The sequence below is a fragment of the Odocoileus virginianus genome, chromosome 27 (genome assembly GCF_023699985.2).
Source record: "Odocoileus virginianus isolate 20LAN1187 ecotype Illinois chromosome 27, Ovbor_1.2, whole genome shotgun sequence".
NCBI lineage: Eukaryota > Metazoa > Chordata > Mammalia > Artiodactyla > Cervidae > Odocoileus > Odocoileus virginianus.
The window spans coordinates 42,120,656-42,147,916 of NC_069700.1; the positions used below are offsets into that span (position 1 = coordinate 42,120,656).

Genomic DNA, 27,261 nt, shown 5'->3' on the forward strand with positions numbered 1-27,261 from the left:
GAGGAATAGCAATTGTACCTGGCGAAAGAGACTGCACAATCCTAAATGACGGAGAAACCGGGAGGGCGGAGCAACTGTCGTTGCCTGCTTCCTAGTCTCTTCCTTCTTCCACATGATTTTCTAATTCCTTCACAGACTGATTATGTGGCTTTTTAGTTTTAAAATTCAGCCCCCTCCCAGATGGCCCCCATAGATAGGGACGGGGGAAGGAGGAACGGACGGAAGAAAACCACAGTCAGTCCCTCTCTGACTGTCCATTGGAGGCGCGTTGCTGTGCGGCGATACTGCCGCGGAGCCGCTTTATTTGTTCATCAATGAGCATCTACTGCATCCCCTGGATACAGGTCAAGCCCACGGGAAACAGCAGCCACCCATCACAAGCAGTCTTCGCTGTATTTCCAGAGCGGGAGCGCAGCCGATCTCTGCGCACCGAGCGCGTGTGCAGGCAGGAGAGGGAACACCTGAGCATCCGGACGCGGGTGGAGTCGCCTCTGCTCTCCTGAGGCGCTCCCGGAGCTCTCCCGTCCTCGCTGCGCACCGCCTCGCCGCGTCTCCCAGCCGTCTCGGACTCCGGCTTCTCCGTTACGGCGCCTTTCCCGCTCTTCTCGGCTCGCGCCTCCGCAGAAGACAGCCAGCTCCGCACACCTGGACTCCACAGCCAAGCGCGCCTAACTGCCTGAGGGCGCCGGCTGCGAGAAGAAAGCGCGCGCACCTTCCTTGCTTTCCTCCCGGCGGCCCCGCCTCCTGCCAGTCCGGCGGACCGACGTGCGATGCGGCCCAATGGCGACTCGCAGCCGCTTAGGGCCCCGCCCCTCGAGGCACACCCGCCAAAGAGCGTTTGGCAGGGGCGGGACGCCCCCTGTGCCCGCCTCCCCGTGCAGGCCGCCGGAGCGAGCAGACCTGGGCGAGAGCGAGGTACGGTGGGTCGACCGGCCGGGAGGCTCGGCACCGCTTCAGCCCGCGGCGGGGCGGGCGGCGCCGGCCCAGAGAGGGCGCCAGACCCCGGCCGTGGCTGAGGCGGGCGGGCGGCGGGCGAGCAGGACGGCGGGGACGTGCGTCCAGCGCACGGAGCCCTGAGCCTGGCCGGGGGCCGTACGAAGTCCGCGCTATGGAAGAGAAGTACTTGCCTGAGCTGATGGCAGAGAGAGACAGCCTGGACCCGTCCTTCGTGCACGCCTCGCGCCTGCTGGCCGAAGGTAGGACCTGCCCCCGGGTGGGCGCCGACCGCCGGCCCCCGTCGCTGCGGCGGGGCTCGGAGAGCGGAGTCCGGGAGGACGCCTGTGTCCTTCGCGGAAACTGCCCTGGAAGGTGCTCGCCCAGAGCCGCGGCGGAGCTGGTCCTTGGGAGGCGGGTGCTACTTCCTCACTCCGTCGGCGGCTGAATCCGGGTAGCCCGGAGCGGCGGGCGCTGGCTGTGAAGACAGTGCTCTTTAGGATCACTGATGGAGCGACGTTAAGAAGCTGCGTGGTCCACCGGGATGTTTTAACTCCGCCGAGGGAAGGAAAGTCAGTCTGGAGTGAATGGTGATCAGTGTAGTGTTTGATGAGCTTCTTAGCTACAGATCAGTATTTCTTTTTCTTTCCCTTTTCCCCCTTTCTTTTCTCTTATTTCTCTCTCCCTTCTGATTGAGAAGTGATTTTTATTTCCTTAGTCTAATTACAGTCTTTCCTATGGAAAATCTTAGTATTAACCTAGATTAAATTATGCGTGTTCTGTTTGTGAATGTGGAAGGGGCTGAAATGCTTATCAGTTTATTTGAAGTGTGATGATTGGGTGCTCTGGGAGATGCTGGTCCCTGGGAACCCTCCACGATTGATCAATTGTTGTACCAAGTGTGCAGTTGTGTGTGTGTGTGTGTACCTTAATGTTAAAAGAGATTTCATTTCCAGAGGAACATAAGTATCTTGTCTTTTGTGTTCATTTGAAGGGTTGTTTAAACACACACACACACACACACACACACACACAGGAACTTTTGTATGACAGAAGTATTAACCTGATTACTATTCCATTTATCTTGAAACAGTGCTATCTAACTGCTAAAGGTACCCAAGATATCTGTGGCAATCTACATTTACCTTTATAAAAACTAAAGACTTTTTTTTTTGGAGGGAGGGAATGAATGTCTCAATAATGAGTTGCTTCATCATCAAATTGACTACAATGCAGTTTTGTTCCTTAGGTTCTTAGGAACTTGCCTACAGCAAAACTAAAAGTAAAAACTTTCTTCCCCTCAGCCCTTCAGCATCAAAAGAAATGTTTTCTTTTGTGAGATTTAGTTTTACATGGAAGGAGAAATTCTAATCCTCCATGTATGAATTAAATAGGCATTAGACTTATTTAAACATTTTATTGATGGATTATTATTTGCCACAATAAAGTATCAAATATTTTTCTATTTTATATATTAAGTAATTAAGAAAAACAATAAGTGAAATATTGAGCGCGTGAAACAAGTAAACTGCTTTTCAGGGGACAAGTTGATTTTGTAGAGGGTTTGGGATGGAAAATGCAGTCATGCTTACTACTTTGCTGGTTACTGAATTAAAAAAATGAAACCTAAAATTGAAAATGAAAGTCAGTTAAAAAATTAAACTCCCCCTTTATTAAAAATAGATAAGCTACATAAAATAATAGAAACATTCAAATTAATGGATTAACAAATGTTCAAAATGATTAAAAATGCAATTGTGTTCTTAAATCGTCTATTTCAATGTATTTTCCAGAAATGTCTTCATTTAGCTGATAAAATCTTTAAAATAGAAATTGTTACAAATTAATCATTTTCTCAGACCTGCTAGTTGGACTTCTTTTGGGGACAGCAGGCTAGATGATTAATTCATCAGTCATAAATGAGAGTTAGTGTACTGAAAACTGCCAAACTAAAGCAGTGCATGTGAGGAGCTCTAAACAGAGTGTAGAAGTATTTCTGTGTGGTAAAACAGTCAGAAAAGTCAGTGCACCTGGCTCCTTAACATTTCCTAAACATTTTATTTTTCTCAGAAATTTGGTTTCTTGATACTTAGGAACATGTTCCTATGCACTATGCACTTTGTAATTTAATATTTTCCCAGTAGGGGGAAGCATGTTCTGCTTTTGTGAAGAATTACAAGTAAAAAGTGCCTCAATAGAAAAATGTCTAAGGAAGAAACAAAGATAGGTGTCCACATTTCAGAGGAATCATAAGGAGGAGGGAGGGAGGGGAGTAATGATAATAATCTTGAGTATTTAAAGAGACTGTGCAACTGGCTGAAAGATTCACAGGATCTAAATTCTGTAATTGTACCCAAACCTCTTCATGTTTTCATTGAATAATGTCCTTCTGAATAAACCTTAACATACATTTTACATTACAGATCTTTCGTTGTCTTTTCAAATGCTGTCTACCTAGATTCTTAGGTCTTATTTTGAATCTCTATAAGAGAGTGTTGTTGAGATAATTTTATTTCTCACCCCTGGAAATGTACTGATTGAAGGCAGTGGCTATAAATACACCTGACATAGATGTTCATTTGGAAAGAAGGTGTTCCGTGAAGTACATTTCAGCCAGCACTGTGCAGACTGTCTCAAGACTGAGTGTGTAATAAAAATGATCCAGATGATTCAGTTCTTCGGAATGAATTTCTGGAAGGTAATATATACAAGGTCAGTGATGTAAGCCACTGAGCTTTCACAATGATTTGTTTTGTTGTTTTGATTGGTGGTAGATGCAAATAAGTGTTCCATTGTGACTGCTGACTTTTAATTGAAAGCCATGGGGTTAAAAGTGCTAGTTTGTTGGTTATTTTGTTATTTTTGTTGTAGTTCATTACTTCACTTGTTTTGACTGGGTGCTTTCAATAGGAATGAGTCTGACAAAGCTGATAGAAGAGCCTGAACATTATATGTACTATGTTGTTACTTAGAAAAGATCTTGAATAATATGTTTTGAATAGTATAATATTGCTTGAGTAATTCAAATAATTTTCTTCTGGATTATAATATTTATTATCTATTTGTATGGAAGACTCTGTGGAGTATGATAAAACAGCAGATTCAGCACAATCCTTGAAGTTCCACTCAGTCTCTGAATTTGCTTGCCAGATGAAATTAGATGAGGTTATTTATATCTGTGATACTTCAGGGAAGCACACTAAACTGTGAATCCAGATACCTGGATTTTAATTCCACTTTTGCCTAAAATGAATCTTGGTAAATTTCCCTTCCCTGGGCCAGTTTTTCTTGTCTCTCAAATTGAGGAGCTGGACTAGATGATCTGTATGCTTCTTTGTAATTCTGTTTAAGTTTGGGACTGCTCCTGATGCAAAGGAGTGTAGTTTGTGTATTCAGAATACCAAAATCAGTGGTTGAGCATTTTGGAAACTTTTTTCATTGCTTAGTTTAATGACTAATAATATATTTATTGCATTGTATTACAGTTTGAGGTATACACATTATTTTGGGCACTGGGGACAGATTTATGTTCTTACTGAACTATTTTCAATGCTTGGGAGCTAAAAATGTATATATGTGGAAATATTCTTGTTTGCAGTAAAATGTGTCTATCTGCTGATAGACATAGATCTGTTCACATTTATATGTTCAATTATGGTGATCCCATACCTTTAGAAGGATTAATAAATTCTTATCCAATTCAGAGTGTTTGGGTTCTCTGTCTCTTCACAAATAATGGAAAATTCATCATTGTTTTGGTTTACTCATCATATGACGAAGTCAAATATTGCTAAATATCCCAACAGTTCAAGTATTTTTAAAAAACTATGAATGCTGTTTTCAAACTTTTGTGAAAATTTTGCCCTTCCATTTAGAATTGGCCTGTTTGCAGGTGTGGGTGAATGAGAAGAACACGGATCAATAATTTATTACAAAAGCTGACTTGTAGTGGTTTAACTACATTTAGATTTTTAGTAAGGATTATTTTTAATTTTGAATGTGTTCCTTGAAATATTTAAATATGGTGTGTTCTTAAGATAAAGAAAGGTATTGGTATAATATCTAAAACCCACTTCTGATAAAAACTAGTATTCATGCGACTTTTCCTTTGATCAGTGTAATCTCTTTGCTCTCCCAATAAATTTGGGATAATCCTATTTATGTTTCTTAAAGTAAAAAATGGCAAAAAATTAAAGATTTTCTTTGGTCTGAAAGATATCTTTGATCTGCAGTTAAAACGTATTAATTATATAGTGGAGAAATTCTGCTTTAACAAACAAAATACTTGGGGTAGAGTGTTAACACCCCTGCCAACTATGACATAAAGGATGTTTCATTTATTTCCTTTCTGATTCTCAGTTTCTTCATTGGTAAAACAGCAAAATTAATATCCATCAGGCATGGTTCAAGGTTAAAAAAATACTGTTTGTGACATAAGCTATATTTTAAAATATAAATTTTTATACAACCAAAGCAAAAACTTAAGCAGAAATTTTACAAATAGATAATATGTTTAAGATTGTCCTTAGCATTTTAATGACATTATGGACTTGACCTCAACTTGAAGTATGATTTTTTAATAGCATAAACACTGACTTATGTTAGTGCTTAACTCTGAATCATTGTTGAGTGAAATTTTAACTCATAAACCAAATTATGAAATAAATTATCTTATGAAAGATGATTCCAATGAGGGTTTTTAAAATATGTTTCTTCTGTCAGTGGTCGCTTGTCCATGGCTGACTTGAGCCTGGTTAGACCAGGACATGGGTCGCTCAAGACTAACTCCACATTTGCTTGGCCGTCACTCTGGGCAGTTGGTTTCATCCTTCTTTTTATCAAGAGAAGTGGATCTGTCTCTTCCAACGTTCTTCAGCCTCCTACCACCTGGAAACTCCTGTACTCTTTTCATTCCCCGAGGATGAAATGCATCTTTTTGCTCAAGGCTGACTTGTTCTCAGCATCCTTAACCCTGGTGCCCATCCGCCCAGGCCTGTTCTGTCACTGTGTCCTTTCTTTAGTGGCTCCGCCTTCTTACTCCCCATCTTTCCTTGGGGCAGCCTGTAAACATTATTTGACTGGGATCACTCTAAAAAAAAAATAGAATACTTATTTCACTTTCCAAAAGTAATAAAAATAATCTCTCTAGATACTTTTGCTCCCTTGTTTCCTTCCGGTTTCTGATACTGTGAGTCTGTACTGTGGCTGCTCACTTTCTCAGTTTACCTTCCACAGCTCTGTGTTCTGGCTGCAGCCTCCCATTTTATCCTGAAACCAGAGGCTCCAATGAGAATCATCTAATTGCCAAATCCAATAAAATGTGTCTGACCTCTCATCAGGGTACTTGGCTGTACTTCTCACTTTTGGTCTTTTCCCAGTTTTTTGGTTTCTCCCTTGACTTTTGAACACGACCCTCTGTTGGTTTTCTCTTCTCTCTGTTACTGACTCTCAGAATCCTCCCTCTTTTTCATCGCCACCCCAGCACACACGCCCTATCAGAGTGGTTCATTTAAAAGCAAAGTCTAACCATGTCATACCTTTAAATGCTGTTCTGGAAGGCAGGCTGTCTCTGACCACAGGCCACCTGGGGCGGGGGGTGGGGGGGTGCCTCCTGGATGTTCCCAGGGCAGGGAGAGTCCAGGCTCTCCCAGGTGCCCAGGAGAGGGAAAGAGGGAAGGGCCTTGTTGCTGATCCCCATGTGACCTCGAGAGACACCAAGAGGGGTGGGGAGAAGTTCCAGCAGGAGCGATCGCTGCTCTGACTTGTGCTGGTTTGGAGGGGGGACTATGCATTGCTGCTGCTCCTGACGGTAGACGCCCGGGTCTCCACGTGTCCTCTCTCCCCACTGCCAGTGGAACAGATCCCTCATTGCCCGTTCAGGCCTCCAGTTCTCCTGCAGAGAAGGGGTGCCCCTTCACAGCAGGGGAAAGCTGGACATCTCAGCTCCCTATTTAACCTTTCTTGGCTGAGGTGAGCATGAGACTCTGGTTTTGGGGTCTGCTTTTGTTTTCTATGTCTGTGTTCCTTGGCTCGGGGAGGATTTTTGTCACTTAAATTTTTTTCCGTCTTGCAAGGTTGCCCTCTTTCTAGTCCTGCAGGTGGAAAGAGCAGGCTTTGCTTGAGCCTTTGTTTTTGTCTCCTGTTGATGTTTTTGGTTTGCTAGCCTTTCCAGCTCCCACTTTGGTGTATATGAAGCAGAAGAAAAACTGGGAAACCACTACTTAGTTCCCATGGTACCCAGCAGGCCTTCCTTCTTCCACAAAGTCTTTTGTGTTTATTTTATGTATAATATCCAGTTACCATTCATTTGTGTTTTAATCTATTTCTTTATAAGGTTTTCTTGTGAAAGTAGGTTCATTCTTGTACATTAATATTTCATTAATTAATTATGTAAGAATAAGCATGACCAGGATAAATGCATTTGGGTAATCAGAACGCAATATATGATCAAAATTTTTGGTTTAATTAAGTATAAATCTAGACTGGAGCTCTGTGTCCCCATGGCAGCTGTAGAAAGGAAGGATATTTTAGAAACCCTTGGAGATGACTCCATAGTGTCACCAGCCTTTACTATGTCCTTATTTGTTCTTGTCTGAATACAGACAAGAAATGTAGCTTAATTGGAATTATATTGAGACCAGTCGGTTTGTTTAGAGCTATTAACAGTGTAAGACAATATATTAATAGATTGTAATATGATCCTTTTCTTACAGCAATGGTGAATTTCAATAAAATAAGTATTAAATAGAAATAGATTAAAAATAATAATAGAATGCTGGTTAATAACTGATCTCCCAAGTGAATGTTAGCAAATACCCATGTTATATGACTTTTTCATTTTATCCAATGGAGTGTTCGGAAATAGTCATGTTTTATTTGTCAAAAAGTTGAGATGTCACAGTTCCGTATCCTTTTGCTCAATTTTTAAAAACTATTTTGGGAAGCAAATCATTTGTAGCATATTCTCTAGTGCTTACCTTACCCTCTGGAATACTACTTCCAAAAAATTTCTGCAGTAGAGAGTGTTTAAAAAAAATTCAAGAACACCTGAATGACAAAGTTTTAGGTCCCTTACTATGGATATAGTTCAGCCTCAGTCTGGGGGATCAGTCTATAGGGCAAGAACTCTACCACAGCGAACTATGTGGTTACAGTTGCCCTTGAATGTGTGTTGGGAACTCTGGTCCTCAGTGTGTTATTGGTATATGAAGAGATGTCAGATGTTTAATTTGTTAGCTTTTAACAATATACATGATATAAATTAGCAGTATAAGGTGACGGCTGCGGGAGTTTACAGACTGTTAGTGGCACAGGGGTTCTGAGGAAGTCATGGTGATCATAGATCTTTGTCCTCATCATCTCTCTGTCATCATTGATGGGAAGATGCTCTTTGTCAGGCACTAAACTAGATGTCGATATGTCTACCACTGTTTATCCACTCAGAATCCTATGAAATAGTTATTAGTGTTACCTTATCTTACAAATGAGAAAAATTAACAATTAAGCAAGTTAATCGATTTCAGATCACTCAGCAAATAAATTATAAAGCTGAAACCCAGGCTTTCTCATCCAGAGGCTTCTAAAGTGGTTAAAACATCCTGTCACCTGTGGGAGAAATTCAAGTTTTATAGGAAGGTCAAATATTAACATGCAAAGTAAGTCAAGGGGATCAGTGTGGTGGTATCCTTAATTTCTGAAATATGTTTCTGATTGGGAATATTGGGTGAATTCTATCATAGCATCTTTAAATAAGTATAGTTTATAAAAGGAAACTACATTTATAAAGGGGGAAATTTACCTTAGTACAGTTCAGTTCAGTTGCTCAGTTTTGTCCGACTCTTTGCGTCCCATGGACTGTACCATGCCAGGCCTCTCTGTCTGTTACTAACTCCTGGAGTTTACTCAAACTCATGTCCATTGAGTCGGTGATGCCATCCAACAATCTCATCCTCTGTCGTCCCCTTCTTCTCCCACCTTCAATCTTTCCCAGCATGAGGGTCTTTTCCAGTGAGTCAGTTCTTCACAACAGGTGGCCAAAGTATCAGAGTTTCTGCTTCAGCATCAGTCCTTCCAGTGAATATTCAGGACTGATCTCCTTTAGGATAGACTGGTTGGATCTCCTTGCAGTTCATGGGACTCTCATGAGTCTCCTCCAACACCACAGTCCAAAAGCATTGATTCTTTGGTGCTCAGTTTTATCGTCCAACTCTCACATCCACACATCACTACTGGAAAAACCATAGCCTTGACGAGATGGATCTTTGTTGTCAAAGTAATGTCTCTGCTTTTTAATATGCTGTCTGTGTTGGTCATAGCTTTTCTTTCAGGGAGCAAGCGTCTTTAATTTCATGGCTGCAGTCACGATCTGCAGTGATTTTAGAGCCCAAAAAAATAAAGTCTGTCACTGTTTCCACTGTTTCCCCATCTATTTGCCATAAAATGATGGGACCAGATTCCATGATCTCAGTTTTCTGAATGTTGAGTTTGAAGCCAACTTTTCACTCTCCTCTTTTGCTTTCTTCTTCTTCCCTTTCTGCCATAAGAGTGGTGTCATCTGCATATCTGAGGTTATTGATATTTCTCCCGGCAATCTTGATTTGAGTTTGTGTTTCATCCAGGCCAGTGTTTCTCATGATGTACCCTACATATAAGTTAAATAAGCAAAGAGGCAACATACAGCCTTGATGTACTCCTTTCCTGATTTGTAACCAGTCTGTTGTTCCATGTCCAGTTCTAACTTTTGTTTCCAGACTGGCATACAGATTTCTCAGGAGGCAGGTCAGGTGGTCTGGTACTCTCATCTCTTTCAGAATTTTCCACAGTTTGTTGTGATCCACACAGTCAAAGGCTTTAGTGTAGTCAATAAAGCAGAAATAGATGTTTTCCTGGAACTCTCTTGCTTTTTCGATGAGCCAATGGATGTTGGCAATTTGGTCTCTGGTTCCTCTGCCTTTTCTAAATCCAGCTTGAACACCTGGGAGTTCACGGTTTACATACTATTGAAGCTTGACTTGGAGAATTTTGAGCATTACTTTGAGATGAGTGCAATTGTGCGGTGGTTTGAGCGTTCTTTGGGATTGCCTTTCTTTGGGATTGGAATGAAAACTGATCATTTCCCGTTCTGTGGCCATTGCTGACATTTCCAAATTTTCTGGCATATTGAGTGCAGCACTTTCACAACATCATCTTTTAGAATTTGAAATGGCTCAGCTGGAATTCCATCACCTCCACTCACTTTGTTCCTAAGGCCCATTTGACTTCACATTTCAGGATGTCTGGCTCTAGGTGAGTGATCACACCATCGTGATTATCTGGGTTGTGAAGATCTTTTTTGTATAGTTCTTCTGTGTATTCTTGCCACCTCTTCTTAATATCTTCTGCTTCTGTTAGGTCCATACCATTTTTGTCCTTTATTGAGCCCATTTTTGCATGAAATGTTCCCTTGGTATCTCTAGTTGTCTTGAAAAGATCTCTAGTCTTTCCATTCTGTTGTTTTCCTGTATTTCTTTGCATTGATCACTGAGGAAGGCTTTCTTATCTCTCCTTTCTGTTCTTTTGAACTTTTCATTCAAATGGTTATATCTTTCCTTTTCTCCTTTGCCTTTCACTTCTCTTCTTTTCACAGCTATTTGTAAGGCCTCCTCTGACAACCATTTTGCCTTTTTGCACTTTTTTTCCTTGGCGATTATCTTGATCCCTGCCTCCTGTATAATGTCATGAACCTCTGTCCATAGTTCTTCAGGCACTCTGTCTATCAAATCTAATCCCTTGAATCTATTTCTCACTTCTACTGTATAATTGTAAGGGATTTGATTTATGTCATACCTGAATGGTCTAGTGGTTTTCCCCACTTTCTCAATTTAAGTCTGAATTTGGCAATAAGGAGTTCATGATCTGAGCCACAGTCAGCTCCTGGTCTTGTTTTTGCTGACTGTGTATAGCTTCTCCATCTTTGACTGCAAAGAATATACTCAACCTGATTTCACTGTTCACCATGTGGTGATGTCCATGTGTGGAGTTTTCTCTTGTGTTGTTGGAAAGAGGGTGTTTGCTGTGACAAGTGCGTTCTCTTGGCAAAACTCTACTAGCCTTTGCCCTGCTTCATTCTGTATTCCAAGGCCAAATTTGCCTGTCACTCCAGGTATCTCTTGACTTCCAACTTTTGTATTCTAGCCCCCTATAATGAAAAGGACACCTTTTTTGGGTATTAGTTCTGGAAGGTCTTGTAGGTCTTCATAGAACTATTGAGCTTCAGCTTTTCAGCATTACTGGTTGGGGCATAGACTTCGATTACTGTGATATTGAATGGTTTGCTTTGGAAACGAACAGAGATCAGTCTGTCATTTTTGAGATTGCATCCAAGTACTTCATTTTGGACTGTTTTGTTGACTGTGATGTCTACTCCATTTCTTCTAAGGGATTCTTGCCCACAATAGTAGGTATAATGGTCATCTGAGTTAAATTCACCCATTCCAGTCCATTCTAGTTCGCTGATTCCTAGAATGTCGATGCTCACTTACCATCTCATGTTTTATCACTTCCAATTTGCCTTGATTTATGGAACTAACTTTCCAGGCCCTTATGCAATATTGCTCTTTACACGATCAGATTTTACTTCCATCTCCAGTCATGTCCACAGCTGGGTGTTATTTTTGCTTTGTGTCTGTCCTTTCAGTCTTTCTGGAGTGAGTTCTCCACTGATCTCCAGTAGCATATTGGGCACTTAACGACCTGGGGAGTTCATCTTTCAGGAACCTATCTTTTTGCCTTTTCATACTGTTCATAGGTTCTCATGGCAAGAATACTGAAGTGGTTTGCCATTCCTTTCTCCAGTGGACCATATTTTGTCATAACTCTCCACCCCACCCCTAACTCAGTGAAACTACCTTAGTACAGAATTATGTTAAGGATTATTGAGAAAGCCTAACTTTTCAGAATGTCTTAAATTCACTGTTGTTTCTGAGGAAGTTTGGGGGTGAGGGGACCATTGTAGGGGAATATTGCAGTTCTTTTTTTGGATCTAAAATAAGGATTGGAGAAGTTTCTGTGATTTGTTGAGACATTTTTTTTTTCTTTAAGGAGAACTGTTTAACTTGCCAAATTCTTCTAGGAAGGAAGAACAAGCATAGCTCCTCTCTTGTGTCTTGAGGGAGTGTTTGTTTAAAGTTTGATAGTTGAGCAGAGTTTGTATGTTGTCAGAATTTGATAACTCAGCAGGATGGCCTTATTCAAATGTTATCTATAGGTTCTGAAGCTTAATATTTATTCTTTGAAGCAGATTGGTCAGTATTATGTACTGTTATCAGGATTGCACAATTGATGCCTATTTCCTTCAAATCATTGAATATTAGATTTTACTCTTCTAATAGAAAAGCAGAATGTGTTTTCTCTTGATTATAGCTGTTTTTAGCAGGTTCACTGTATGTCAGAAAATGATAAGCCCTGATGCAACTCAGGAGATAGAGCCTGTGTGACAGAAACTCAGCAGAGGCTGAAGGAGAATCCTGTTCATTTTGAGAAGAAAGGGATGACTAGAGTTATAATTGTTTTTCTTGAACACACACTATGGGTCATGTCCTTACATTATATCCAAAAAGACAGGTGGTATTGTCCCTATATTATGGGAAAGATAAAGAGGCAGATTGCAGTGTAGCATAATTCATTTGGAGTTTTAAAGTAAAAAGTCAAAGGTTTCATAAATGTCCAATTTTAATGTGAAGGTGTCAAAAAGCCACCATTAAACACTGAAATGTTAAAGATACTGCAGAATATGAGTTGTTTAAGTAAGAACCAAGAGCTTGCTTTAAAAACTTTTAGGAGAGTTAAATGTCTATTAGAGAATTTTTTTCCTTTAATTTCCTTCAGAAAATTTAAGGAATTTGATTTTTTAGATATTTGATTCACACACAGCAATACACTCATTGTATAAGATCTGACTGTAAAATGGAAACAGTAGCATGAATGCATAATAGAATTTAGTTGTGACTGTTTAGGCATGTGAATGTTTTAAATGGGGACATTTATGTGTGTGTTGAATTACGTGTTATCCCATCTCCACATAGTCTTAAGTTTTTCTTTCTAGAAGTCAAAAACTAGATGCTGTGTTTTTATCCATCCAAGATCTGGCGGAAAAGGCGGGTGTTTAAGGAATTGTGTGAGCAAAGTGAAAGTGGCTCAGTCGTGTCTGACTCTTTGCGACCCTATGGTCTATACAGTCCTTGGAATTCTCCAGGCCAGAATGCTGGAGTGGGTAGCTGTTCCCTTCTCCAGGGGATCTTCCCAGCCCAGGGATTGAACCCAGGTCTCCCGCATTGTGGATGGATTCTTTACCAGCTGAGCCACCAGGAAAGCCCAAGGAATTGTGTGAAGATGGAACATATTTGACAGGCTGAGGCAGATGACATTTCTGTTACATGCAGTTATTTTGAAATGGACTTCAAGAGGAGAGATGGCTCTGTAGAAGCTAGTATTCTGAAATTAGTGAAAGATTGACAATTATATCTATATAAAGAAAATCTGGTAGAAAATATCATTGTGATAATTAAGAGCCATTTAATGGAATTAGATGAGGTGATAAGTATTTGGAATAGGGTGCCATAAGCCAAATTGTTTCTCCTCGAGTAAAATGAGCAGACGGTGTGTGTGTGAAGCAAAAAGTAACCAGGTGATAAATGGGAGACAATAACTTGGCCGGTTGGCTGCTATTACCTGTAGTCTGTGTTACTATCTGAGACCTACACTTAGATGGAGGACAAGCGATAGAGGACGGAGTTACAGCTGATTAAATACACAGTCTCCATAGGATTGGAGAAAAGCAGTGATAAGGCAAATAGATAATGCTTTAGGAGCCCACAGAGATCATGGGTAGTCTCGGTGGGAGGACTGTATTAGCTGAGATGTAATGCACAAGTAGGATACGGTGGGGATTTGGTGAAGGAGGGGTTTTAATCTAGGAGAAGGATATACGGATATAGCAAACAACACTTCCAAAGCCTGAAAAAAAAAAAAAAAAAAGAACATTTGTAAGAATAGGTAGAATTTGTGTGATATTATGATTTACAATAAATAAATATATATTTTTATGTTTGGTCATCTTACCTGTTTCTGGCCAGAGCCCTAAAACTCTTGGAATATCCTAAGTGAGAAGAGCTGGAAAGGCATCTTTTTTTAATTTTTATTTTCTTTTTTCCATTTATTTTATTAGTTGGAGGCTAATTACTTTACAGTATTGTAGTGGTTTTTGCCATACATTGACATGAATCAGCCATGGATTTACATGTATTCCCCATTCCGATCCCCCCTCCCAGCTCCCTCTCCACCCGATCCCTCTGGGTCTTCCCAGTGCACCAGGCCTGAGCACTTGTCTCATGCATTCAACCTGGGCTGGTGATCTGTTTCACCCTTGATAATATACATGTTTCGATGCTGTTCTCTCGAAACATCCCACCCTCGCCTTCTCCCGCAGAGTCCTGGGAAGGCATCTTTTGTAATACAAATAAAGTGACTTTTTGAAGTAGGAAACTTAAGGACAGAGGCTGGTTGCCAGGGGAACCAGTTTGTAATTAGAGGGTAGGAACTTTCTGGCCCCTCTCTTCCTTACTACCCCCCTAGACCTTTGAGGAGAGGGGTTGGAGGTTGAATCAGTTGCCAGTGGCCATGCTGGTTTAATCAACTGTGCTTGTGTAATGAAACCTTGATATTAGTGCACAGAGGAACTGGGTTCAGATTGCATCCAGATTATGCATCTATAATAAGGGTTAGCTTATTATGAGCAGACTACTATGAATATTCATGTGCTAGATTTATGCAGACATGCATTCTCTTTATATAAAGCAGAATTGCTGGGTCTTAGAGTGTGAATGTGTGTGTGTATTATATATATATATATGTGCATATATATATATATAATGTAAATAAGGTTAACCATGTGTGTATATATATACACACATTGTATAATATAATGTAAATAAGGTTAACCATGTGTGTATATATATATATATATATATATATATATACACAGACACACATTGTAATATATATATATAATGTAAATAAGGTTAACCATGTGTGTATATATATTTACACATACACACATTGTATGAGATTGCAAAATAATTTTGGTTTTTCTATCTTTGCAGGTAAAAAATGTATGTATGAAAACAGTACCCTGTACAGAATTGAGAAACCTGCCCTGGGTGAAATAGATATACTTACAGACAAAAAAGTATGACCTGCCTCTCCACCCACAGTGATGGCCCATTACCTCTTGATCTTCTGTGGCATATTAAGAGCCAGTATCACTATTACCCTGAAATGTGGCATAGTTTTAGAAATTGCCCAAAGGCATAAGTGACTGGTGACTTTAGATTAATCCCTAAAGCACAGGTACCATACCTCTATAATTTCGTAAACATGTAGGTACCTATCATGTCAATACTAACAGCCAAAAAAGAGATTTAACAATGATCCAGACTGGCACAATACATTGGTGCTGAATTCTGACAAGGTAATTCCTGGGAGAATGTGTTTACACAGGGGAGGGCAATTGGTTTTGTTCTGCCTTTTAGAAGTTAGACATGCAATGGACAATTTCTGCTTGGATTTGAACAAGAAAAAAAATGAATTCAGATATCATCAAGTGAGACAGCCTTGTGAAGTACTGAAATCTCTTCCTATGGAAGTATTTAAAAAATCTCTGATAAAAAGTTGTGAAAAGGAAAAATAGCTATTTTGCTTTTCTCAAAAGAAATGTATTGATAATTCCTTGGAAATGAAAGTTTGGATTAGAAAATTTATGAATGTCAACTTTATCTTATATTTTAAAAATTTCATAGTATTGGACAGTAATTCTTTATGTTACTGTAAAGGAAAACTGCTTTTGAAATTTGTGTAAACATGAAATGTTAGTGTATGATTTAGGTTAAATACTAATTCATTTGTTGTTGTTGTTGTTCAGTCAAACAGTTATATCTGACTCTTTGCAACCCCGTGAACTGCAGCATGCCAGGCCTCCATGTTCCTCACCATCTCCCGAAGTTTGCCCAAGTTCATGTCCATTGCATTGGTGATGCCATCCACCCATCTCATCCTCTGACACCCTCTTCTCCTCCTGCTCTCTGTCTCTCCCAGTACCAGGGACTTTTCCAGTGAGTCGGCTGTTCATATCAGGTGACCAAAATACTGGAGCTTCAGCTTCTGAAGTTGTTGACCTTTCTCCTGCCTATCTTAATTCCAGTTTGTAACTAATCCAATCCAGCATTTCTTATGATGTGCTCAGCATATAGATTAAATAATGGTGAGAGAAGACAGCCCTGTCATACTCCTTTCTCAGTCTGAACCAATCAGTTGATCTACACAGAGTTCTAACTTGCTTCTTGACATGCATACAGGTTTCTTGGGAGACAGGTAAGATGGTCTGGTAGTCCCATATCTTTAAGAGCTTTCCACAGTTTGTTATGATCCGCACAGTCAAAGACTTTAGTATAGTCAATGTAACAGAGATAAATGTTTTTCTGGAATTCCCTGTTTTCTCTGTGATCCAGCGAATGTTGGCAATTTGATCTCTGGTTCCTCTGTCTTTTCTAAACCCAGTTTTGATGTCTGGAAGTTCTTGGTTCAAGTAATGCTGAAGCCTCACATGCAAGATTTTAATCATGACCTTACTAGCATGGGAGATAAGTGCAACTGTCTAAAGGTTAGAACATTCTCTAATACTGCCCTTCTTGGGAATTGGGATGAGGATTGACCTTTTCCAGTCCTGTGGCCACTGCTGCGTCTTCTAGATGTGCAGCACTTTGATAGCATCATCCTTTAGGGTTTTGAATAGCTCTACTAGAATTCCATCACATGCACTAGCTTTATTAACAGCATTGCTTAGTAAAGCCCACTTGACTTCACACTCCAAATGTCTGGCTGTGGGTGACTGACCACACCCATCATAGTTATCCCATTCATTAGGATCTTTTTTGTATAGTTCACATTTGAGATTTGCTTTTGAAATTTTGTCTAAACATGAAACATTAGTGTAAGGTTTTTGTTAAATAGTAGTTCATAGATATGTTTAAATCCCTGAAAGAAAATGTGTCATATATGTATATATATAAAATCAGACCTTCCCAGTATTAGTTTAAGTTCCACATTGGATGAATAAGGAAAGTCTGAAGTGTCTGATGTTTACCATCAGTAGCTCATTTTGACCACTTCCAATTAGAAATGAAAAACCAAGTACAGTCTTTCTTGGATGCAGTTCACTTTCTAGTCCTTGATAACTGATGTCATATAATTGATGTTTCACAGCATTTTCTGTTTGTTTGACTCATATTCTCTTGAAATCCCGACCCTCTTCTTCAAGGCACTGAATTACTGACACTCGTCCACTTGGCTGCAGTCAGAGGGCTCAGAGCAGCCACCGGACTGCTTCTGGTGAGAACCTGGCATCAAAGGAGAGACACAGCCATCCGATTTGGTTGGTTCCTGATACAGGAGAAAAGTAAACTCTGGAGTTCTAAGTCAGATAGAACAGAACAGATACACAGACCGAGGCCGTTCCAAGGAGGTCTATCCAGGGTCCCAGCTAACCTTGGTTTCTGGAGAAGCTCCAGGATTTTTCCAAGATACAAACTTTCTGATAATTATTTAAGGCGGTTTCCAATTGTTTTATGTTATTTGCAACCAAAAAACTTTCAGAGAAAACAGAACCGGTCTTAGGATAGTAGCAATCTTGTGTAGTGTTTAGTTTGTGTTCCTCTAAAAGGAGACCTTGAAATGAGGATTTGAATGTAGAAACTTACTTGTTCTGGCACTAACTGCCAGCACTGAAAGGCCAAAGCCAATTTGTGAATCATTAAAGAAATGGCATTTTCTTTGTTTGTTTGAGTGCTTAAGTCTAGTTATAATTGTGCTTAAATTGAAAATGCTTATGTAAGTATACGTCGTTACTTAGAATGTCTTCCTTTCAGACCCTATTAATCCTAGGTGATGGGTAAGCAGGACAAAGAAAACATAGTAGGTTTTCCTGTTCTCTGTTGAATCTTCATTGTTGATGATATGTTAGGATAAGCAGGTATTTCAGATTTGCCCTCTTCATTTGCAGTGACTTTAAGTTCAAACTTGTAAACAAGAGGTGCATAATAGCTTAGAATTTTCTCCAGAAGTAGACCTGGAAACAAATATGAGCATGAAATTAATTTATTTTGAAAGTGATCTTGAGAAATGGGGAAGTTAGATATAGAGGGAAAGCAGCCACCAAAGGGTTTTATTTTGTTTTGTTTTTTTCAGTCAGATTACTAGTGTAGGCAACCAATGCTGAATCACACTGGGAAATTTGGGGCACCGCTGTAACACAAACATGTAATCTGGGGGCAAAAAGCAGGCTCTAACTGTAGTGACGCCTTTAGGCAGGGACTGTATAGGTTATTATATCAATAACCTCAGATATGCAGATGATACCACCCTCATGGCAGAAAGTGAAGAAGAACTTAACAGCCTCTTGATGAAAGTGAAAGAGGAGAGTGAAAAAGGTGGCTTAAAACTCAACACTCAGAAAACTAAGGTCATGGCATCCAGTCCCATCACTTCATGGCAAATAGATGGGGAAACAATGAAAACGGTGAGAAACTTTTTTTTTTGGGGGGCTCCAAAATCACTGCAGACAGTGACTGCAGCCATGAAATTAAATACGCTTGCTCCTTAGAAGAAAAGCTATGACCAACCTAGGTAGCATATTAAAAAGCAGAGACATTACTTTGCCAACACAGTGTGGTCTAGTCAAAGCTATGGTTTTTCCAGTAGTCTTGTATGGATGTGAGTGTTGGACTGTAAAGAAACCTGAGCGCCAAAGAACTGATCCTTTTGAACTGTGGTGTTGGAGAAGACTGGACTGCAAGGAAATCCAACCAGTCAATCCTAAAGGAAATCAGTCCAGAGTATTCACTGGTAGGACTGATGCTGAAGCTGAAACTCCAGTACTTTGGCCACCTGATGTGAAGAGCTGACTCATTGGAAAAGATCCTGATGCTTGGAAAGATTGAAGGTGGGAGGAGAAGGGGTCGACAGAGGATGAGATGGTTGGATGGTGTCACTGACTCTATGAACATTAATTTGAGCAAGCTCCAGGGGTTGGTGATGCACAGGGGAGCCATAGGGTCGCAAAGAGTTGGACACAACTGAGCAATGCACTGAACTTAACTGTATAGATCCTGGCTTTAGAAGCTGGGCAGGTATGCAGTGTATAGCGTGTTGTGATGTAGGTCATTTTAGTCCATGTGTGGTCTGTATAGGACAGACAGAACATGCCAGAGTCACTTGTGAGTCACACAAGATTCAGCCAAATAGGGAGGAAGATGGTTTGTCTACCCAACTTCCTTCTGCCCACCTACAGCACTGGGTGAAAATGAACTAAGTCTGGTGAATCACTCCCCTGAAATGTTTCTGTGTGAATGAACTTTTGAATATTTCTGGTCTTTATTTGAACTGAGGCAAAATATTGTAGCTGCCTGATAACAGCCTGCCACATGACAAATCACCACTTACAAGGTTATACAAGGTGCCTTTTATTAAAAACCGCATGAATTACTTCAAATAGTATGTTTGTATTCAAAAAGGAAAGAGCTGATAGTTTGGGAGTGACAGTCTTTTCTTTTGGTTTCAAAAGGCCTGTTGCCACATGCTGCCTTTCTGTTTGCTGCGGGGAATAGAAAGCCTACAGTGAGCAGGGGAATGGAAGATGTTCCTAATTGAAGAAGAAAATGTGAAAAGAATTTTGTGAAACAAGATCTCTTGTTTCCTATTGTAATACTCATAGAATTTAAGGTTGGTTAGACTAATTGTAATTGAAAATATGACATATAGCTAATTCACTTTCTTAAACCTTCATCAGTTAACTTTCTTCTTAAAAAAAAAAAAAAAAAAATCCCATATCTTTTTCACATGGTAAATTTGGAAGTGTCAGACATGACTGAGTGAGTAAGCATAGCACAGCACTTTTAATTACTAATGACATGACAAAAAATGTCTACATACACACATATATGCAAATACATGGATGGCTTATAGGGAAGGTGCACACACAGGCTTGTTAGAGGAATTCTGTCACTTCTGCGCATCACAATAGAAGCTAAATAACAAAACAAAATTGGTTTATATTTGAGAGGACATAGCAGTTTGTTTAGTAAGGGTAATGCAGGAGACATCTTTTCCAGGGTTTTGTTTTATATTCAACTTCTTGTCATTTAATGACCTACTGTGTGGGAGTATGAACAAATAAATTCATTTTCTGTCTAAATAATGCTGTAATGTATGTTGCACCACAAACGTTTTGTGGAATTCCTATTGTCCTATTATAGTTTACTTAATGTTTTCTGTGCTGAGTCGCTTAGTCGTGTCCGACTCTGTGCAACCCTATGGACTATAGCCTGCCAGGCTCCTCTGTCCATGGGATTCTCCAGGCAAGAATACTGGAGTGGGTTGCCATTTCCTTCTCCAGGGTATCTTCCCAACCCAGAGATTGAACTTTCGTCTCTTATGTCTCCTGCTTTGGCAGGCAGGTTCTTTACCACTAGCATCACCTGGGAGGCCCAACAGTGTTTTAAGTATTAATGAAACTTTCAGTTTACTAATTCTCTGAAAATTTGTGAGCCCCAACTCATTAAAAGAAATTCTTTCCATTACTGATATTAACCAAAGTATAAATTTTCTGGATCTATTGTGCTTTAGAATTTAGTTTTTATCTTGTCTACTTTTGGAATTGTTGATCTGGTGGACTTTAGTATGTAGGAGTAGGGACCTGAGACTTGTTTTTCAATGTTAGTCATGCAAAATTACATTAGTGGGGTTTTCTGGACAGACAGTTCAACCTTGAATGCCAGTTAACCTTTGAGCTCCTTTTCAACTTATAGACTCACTGATTCTTTTTCTTTTTCTTATTTATTTATTTATTTTGATGATAAAGCACTCAATTGCTCGGTCACCGACTCTGTGACCCCATGGTCTGTAGCCCACCAGGCTCTCCTGTGCATGGAACATCCTGGCACAAACGCTGAAGAGGCTGACATTTCCTTCTCCAGAGGGTCTTCCCGCAGGGACTGGACCTGTGTCTCTTGTGTCTTCTGCACTGGCAGGCAGATTCTTGACCACTAGCACCCTTGGGGAAGCCTTTGATTCTATCAAGGAATAATAAAAATATAGTCTGTATAAATTGGATAATAAGGAAAATAAGTTTTAATTTGTTAGATTTCAAAAAGAAGCGAAAAGGGGGAAGGAAGGACTTGAGGGCCAGTCAGTGAGGTTGGGATGACGTGGCTGTCCAGCTCTGCTCTCAGTGTCTGAACAAACGCAAATCCAGTCCACTGTCACATTGCACAAGGAGAATAAGGTAACTCGGAACCGTGAACAGTTGTGGTTGAGTGCTTACAGAAAGAAAGATCTGTGAGACTGTAAGAGGATGAGGGCTGAGGTAAAGAGTAGAAGAGCCAGCCTGTGGTTCTCTGGAGTGTCCGTGCCCTGCGTGTGCTCCGGAAAGCCAGCACACTGAATTTGAGATTCTCTGTGCAAGCAAATAAGTTTTATTTTGAAATGAATATAATATCAACATTAGAGTGCTTAGAATCAAAAAGTTTTGGATGTATTTCTTTGAGTCATGGAGGATCTGATGAAGGGCATTATTAGTGAGCATTTCTGTTCCCTGATAGCTCAGTTGGTAAAGAATCTGCCTGCAATGCAGGACACCCCGGTTTGACTCCTGGGTCAGAAAGATGCACTGGAGAAGGGATAGGCTACCCACTCCCGTATTCTTGGGCTTCCCTTGTGGCTCAGCTGGTAAAGAATCCACCTGTGTGAGACCTGGGTTCGATCCCTGGGTTGGGAAGATCCCCTGGAGAAGGGAAAAGGCTACCCACTCCACTATTCTGGCCTGGAGAATTGTATGAACTGTATAGTCCATGAGGTTGCAAAGAGTCGGACACGACTGAGTGACATTCACTTCTCACTGCAATGGACCTTTAGTCAAGTATGAGTATGTTTGACACAAAATGTAGCAATTCGTATTTTTAAAAATATTTTTAATAAATATAGTTGATAATTTGTTTAATGAAAAAAATCCTAAACTCTGAAAATACTAAAAATATATTCTGCATTTTTAAGCATGGAAGGCATTCCACATTTTGTGCTGAATTACACATTTGTAACAAATGTTATAAAATTGCCATGGAAAGTAGATTAGCTTTTTTTCTGTGGAAATTTCATATCACTTAATGTGCTTTTTAAAATTAAGTTAAAACAAACTTACCACAAGATGCAAATATAAAATTATGTTACTAATGAATCCTTTCTTTGAATTTTCTTGTCAAATACTGTGTGTATGGTACTGTATGAATATCAAGTTTCTGTCATATGATTTTTATGTTTATACACATAGTCAAAGTTTGATCTCTCTTTTCCTACAGTTTTGTTGTAATATAATTGACATTCAGCACTGCGTTAAGTTTAAGATGTATCGCATAATGGTTTGACTCACATATATCATGAAATGATTATCACAATAAGTTTAGTGAACATTCATCATCTCACATTGATACAAAGTTAGTTAAAATATTTTGTTATTCTTGTGAGAACTATTCAGATTTGCTTTTAACAGCTTTCACACATAAAAGTTGTGTTGTTTATATGTATCATGTTGTACATTACATCCCTAGTATTTATTTTATAACTTTGACCACCTTTACCCAGTTCCCTCTGTCCCTCCCCCCTGCTTCTGATAACCACAAATGTGATCTCCTTTTCTATGATCTTGTTTATTTGTGTTTGAAGTATAATTGACCTGCGTGCTTCTGTTACACAGCACAGTGATTTGATATTTCTGTGTGTTTCAAAATGATCACCAAGGTAAGTCTAATTACCATCTGTCACCAACACAAAGGTGTTAGGTAATTATTGACTACATTTCCCACTCTGTACATTTCATACCTGTGATTGACTTATTTTGTAACTTAAAGTTTGTGTCTCTTGATCTCTCTTATCTCTCTCTCCTTTCCCCACTTCCCTCCCGCTGGCAGATACCTGTTTGCTCTCTGTGTCTGTGCCTTGTTTCTGTTTTGTTATTTTTGTTTGGTTTTTCCTTTGTTTGTTTTTAGATTCTACATATCAGTAAAATCATACAGTAATTGTCTTTGTCTGAACTTATTTCTCATAGCATGATATTCTCTAGGTCCATCCATGTTGTTCCAAATGGAAAAATTACGTATTTTTATGAATCAATAATATTCCATTGCATATTTATGTCACATCTTCTTTATCCATTCATCTCTTGATGGAAACTTATGCTGCTTCCCTATTTTGGCTGTTGTAAATAACACTAGTATGAATATAGAGATCCATATATCTTTTCAAATGAGTGCTTTTGATTTTTTCAGGTAAATAACCAGGAGTAGAATTTCTGGAACATATGGTAGTTCTGCTTTTATTTTTGAAGACCCTCCATACTGTTTTCCACAGTGATGGCACCAATTTACATTCTGACCAGTAGTGCACAGGGTTCTCTTTTCTGCACATCCTCATCAGCATTTGCTATCTGGTTATCTGTAGACTTTTCGATTGTGGCCGCTCTGAAACGGGGCTTCCCTGGTAGCTCAGATGGTAAAGAATCTGCCAGCAATGCAGGAGACCTGAGTTTGGACCCTGCGTTGGGAATTTTCCCTGGAAAAGGGAATGGCAACCCACTCTAGTATTCTTGCCTGGAGAATTCTGTGGACAGAGGAAATGGCAGACTATAGTTCATGGGGTTGCAAAGGATGGACATGGCTGAGTGACTGACTTTCACTTTCATTCTGAAAGGTGTTAGGTGATATCTCATGATGGTTTTGATTTGCATTTACCTGATGAATAGTGATGTTGAGCATCTTCTCATGTGCCTGTTGGCCATGTATATATCTTCTTCACAAAAATCGTTTTCCTGAGAAGCGTGCATGCTGTTGCTTCAGTCGTGTCCAACTCTGAGACCCTATGGGCTGTAGCCTTCCAGGCTCCTGTGTCCTTGGGTATTCTCCAGGCAAGAATACTGGAGTGGATTTAACATGCCTTCCTCTAGAGGATCTTCCTGACCCAGGGATCAAACTCGTGTCTCTTACAACTCCTGCATTAGCAAGGAGGTTCTTTACAACTAGTGCTACTGGGGAAGCCTAATGGTTCAGTGGTTAAGAATCTGCCTTTCCAATGCAGGGAACCGGGTTCTGTCCCTGGGTATGGAAGATACCCTGGAGAAGGAATTGGCAACCCACTCCAGTTTTCTTGCCTGGGAAATCCCTTGGACAGAGGAGCCTAGTAGGCTACAGTCCATGGAGTCTTAAAGATTTGAACACAGTTTACCTGAGGAGAGGGAGACAAAAAAATATTGCTGAGACCGATGTAAAGTGTGTATTGCCTATGTGTTCTTCTAGAATTTTTATACTTTCAGGTTTTACATTTAAGTCTTTAATGCATTTTACGTTTATTTGTGTGCATGATGTGTGAGAGTAGTCTAGGTTGATTCTTTTGCATGTCGTTTGTCCTGTTTTTTCAACACTATTTGTTGAAAAGGCTGCCTTTTCCCCATCATGTATTCTTGCCTCCTTTGTTGTAGATTGATGACCATTTTGGTGTGGGTTCATTTCTGGTCTCTCTATTCTGTACCATTGTTCTATGTCTCTTGCGGTGCCAGTATTATGCTCTTTTGATTACTGTAGCTTTGTAGTATACTTTGAAATCAGAGAGCATGGTACCTTCAGCTTTGTTCTTCTTAAGATTGTTTTGGCTCTTTGGGGCAGAGAAGAATCTCGTTGCTACCTAATGCTTTCAGAACTGTTACCTAATTTGTTAATTATTTAATACTCTTGTGTTTAAGATAGGAACAAAGATATTTATTGTATTAAAATACTAAATCCAGAAATTCATATGCTATCAGCCAATTGCCTGTGGTGCATTGGGTAATACATGATTTTAAAATGTTACTTCTTACAATCTCATCCGATTTCTTTAAAATTGTAACAAAGGACATTGCTTGCTTTCTGCTTTAAGAACTCTTGCTGTCTAACTCTGCAGTGAATGGAAAGTGGCTCATCTTTCTTTTCCTTTTAGCTGCTTTAGTAGCATTGTGTAAAACATACCTGTATGTACTTAGTTGTAAGTCACTGTGTGTAGTGACTTCTGTTATGATTTTAGTAGCATATTTCTCATACTGTAGAGTGGGGTGCCTAAGTAGTTGTGACTCATTGAGATAAATGTGTTTCTATCAAAATGGAAAACTGCTGCTGCTGCTAATTCTTACCTTCTGATTCAGAACTGGTAAGCAGGTCCATGGAACTGGAGCATAGAGGCCCGTATGAACAGGTGAGACCAGAAAAGCTGTTAGGGACAAAGTCATGAAGAAATTTATGCCCTAATTAGTTAAGCATTTATCCTTTTAGTCAGTCAGTTCAGTCACTCAGTCGTATCCGACTCTGCAACCTGATGGACGGTGGCACGCCGGGTCTCCCTGTCCATCACCAACTCCTGGAGTTTACTCAAACTCGTCCATAGAGTCAGTGATGCCATCCAACCATCTCATCCTCTGTCATCCCCTTCTCCTGCCTTCATTCTTTCCCAGCATCAGAGACTTTTCAAATGAGTCAGTTCTTCACAACAGGTGGCCAAAGTGTTGGAGTTTCAGCTTCAGTATCACTCCTTCCAATGAACACCCAGGACTGATCTCCTTTAGGATGGACTGGTTGGATCTCCTTGCAGTCCAAGGGACTCTCAAGAGTCTTCTCCAACACCACAGTTCAAAAGCATCAATTCTTTGGTGCTCAGCTTTCTTTATAGTCCAGCTCTCACATCCATACAAGACTACTGGAAAAACCATAGCTTTGACTAGATGTACCTTTATTGACAAAGTAATGTCTCTGCTTTTTAATATGCTATCTAGGTTGGTCATAGCTTTTCTTCCAAGGAGCAAGCGTGTTTTAATTTCATGGCTGCAATCACTGTCTGCAGTGATTTTGGAGCCCCCCAAAATAAAATCTGTCACTGTTTCCACTGTTTCCCCTTCTATTTGCCATGAAGTGATGGGACTGGATACTATGATCTTAGTTTTCTGAATGTTGAGTTTTAGGCCAACATTTCACTCTCCTCTTTCACTTTCATCAAGAGGCTGTTTAGTTCTTCTTTGCTTTCTGCCATGAGGGTGGTGTCATCTGCATATCTGAGGTTATTGATATTTCTCCTGAAAATCTTGATTCCAGCTTGTGTAAAGGAGCAATTTTAGATCTTAAATAAATAGCAAAATTATCAATTTGCTTAAATCTATTTAAACACTGCTACTTAACTTTAGTACATTGATTTGAGATCTCTTATGTTTTTCTTATGAAAAGCTAGCAAAATGGACTAATAAGAGCAATTGTTTTTGTTTTCTAACCTAGAAGTAGATGTATTGCCAGTATCTGGCTTTCAGGAGGCGAGAACTCTGGCTGTGAGGAAAGGAAATGAAGTCCTTAAAACAGGATACAGGAAAACAAAACTACACTAGCTCTGTTATGAATTGTCACTAAATTACTTTTCCTCATTTCTTAATTTTGGTTCTGAAAAATATGCTGATTCATTATAATTAAAGGTGATAGAGCAGTAGAAATGGAAATGCTAAGACCTAGAAATGAAGGAGACCTCATGATTAGTTTTGCCACAGAGAATGTGAAACTGTTCTTAAAATGATTTTCCTGCAGAATACAGCTTCCAAGTTTGATACATTTATCTAAGTACTGTGTCAGTCTTCAGAGGGGTCACTGGGGTTTCAGGTGAAAAGCTCAGATGTCTTTTGTTTGCTCAGGAGAAGAGAAGCAGGGTTAAGGGCTGGGTCGGTAACTGCTTGAGAGTGTAGTGGCACCTTCATTCTCTCTGAGGCACTGGAGGGGACATACAGGTTGGCTGTTGTGATGTAGGAAGGTGGCTGCCACTGAGTCCCATTCAGTTCAACACATAGCTTAGCTCAGGCTCCTCTGACAATCAGATCTGGATTATGGGATCAATAATTGTATTTAATGAGAAAGTCATTCTTCCCTTTTATCCAGAAGCATAATATACATAAATCTGAGTCTTTAAGATTAATGTTATTAATTAATGTATACTTAAGCACAATTCTTTAAGATTAATTTTATTAATTAATGTATAATTAATCATTGTGCATAAATTAAGAATATTATATTTTATATATGCAAATATACATAATATGCATAAATTATATAATTAAGTATAATATACATAAATCTGCCTCTTTAAGATTAATGTTCATATTAATATTACTGATATATCATTTGAGCCTCAAACAGA

The 27,261-nt window shown here is 39.7% G+C and overlaps 1 protein-coding gene across 1 annotated transcript in view; it reads left to right on the top strand.

Moving 5' to 3' along the window:
- Positions 1-1,107: 1,107 nt before the first annotated feature.
- The window catches only part of LOC110122228 (KH domain-containing, RNA-binding, signal transduction-associated protein 2-like), a 356,268-nt gene continuing 330,114 nt past the window's right edge, over positions 1,108-27,261 (top strand). The window contains exon 1 of the mRNA XM_070456917.1: positions 1,108-1,196. The gene's annotated coding sequence lies outside the window, so the exon portion shown is untranslated. The remainder of the gene's footprint in view (positions 1,197-27,261) is intronic.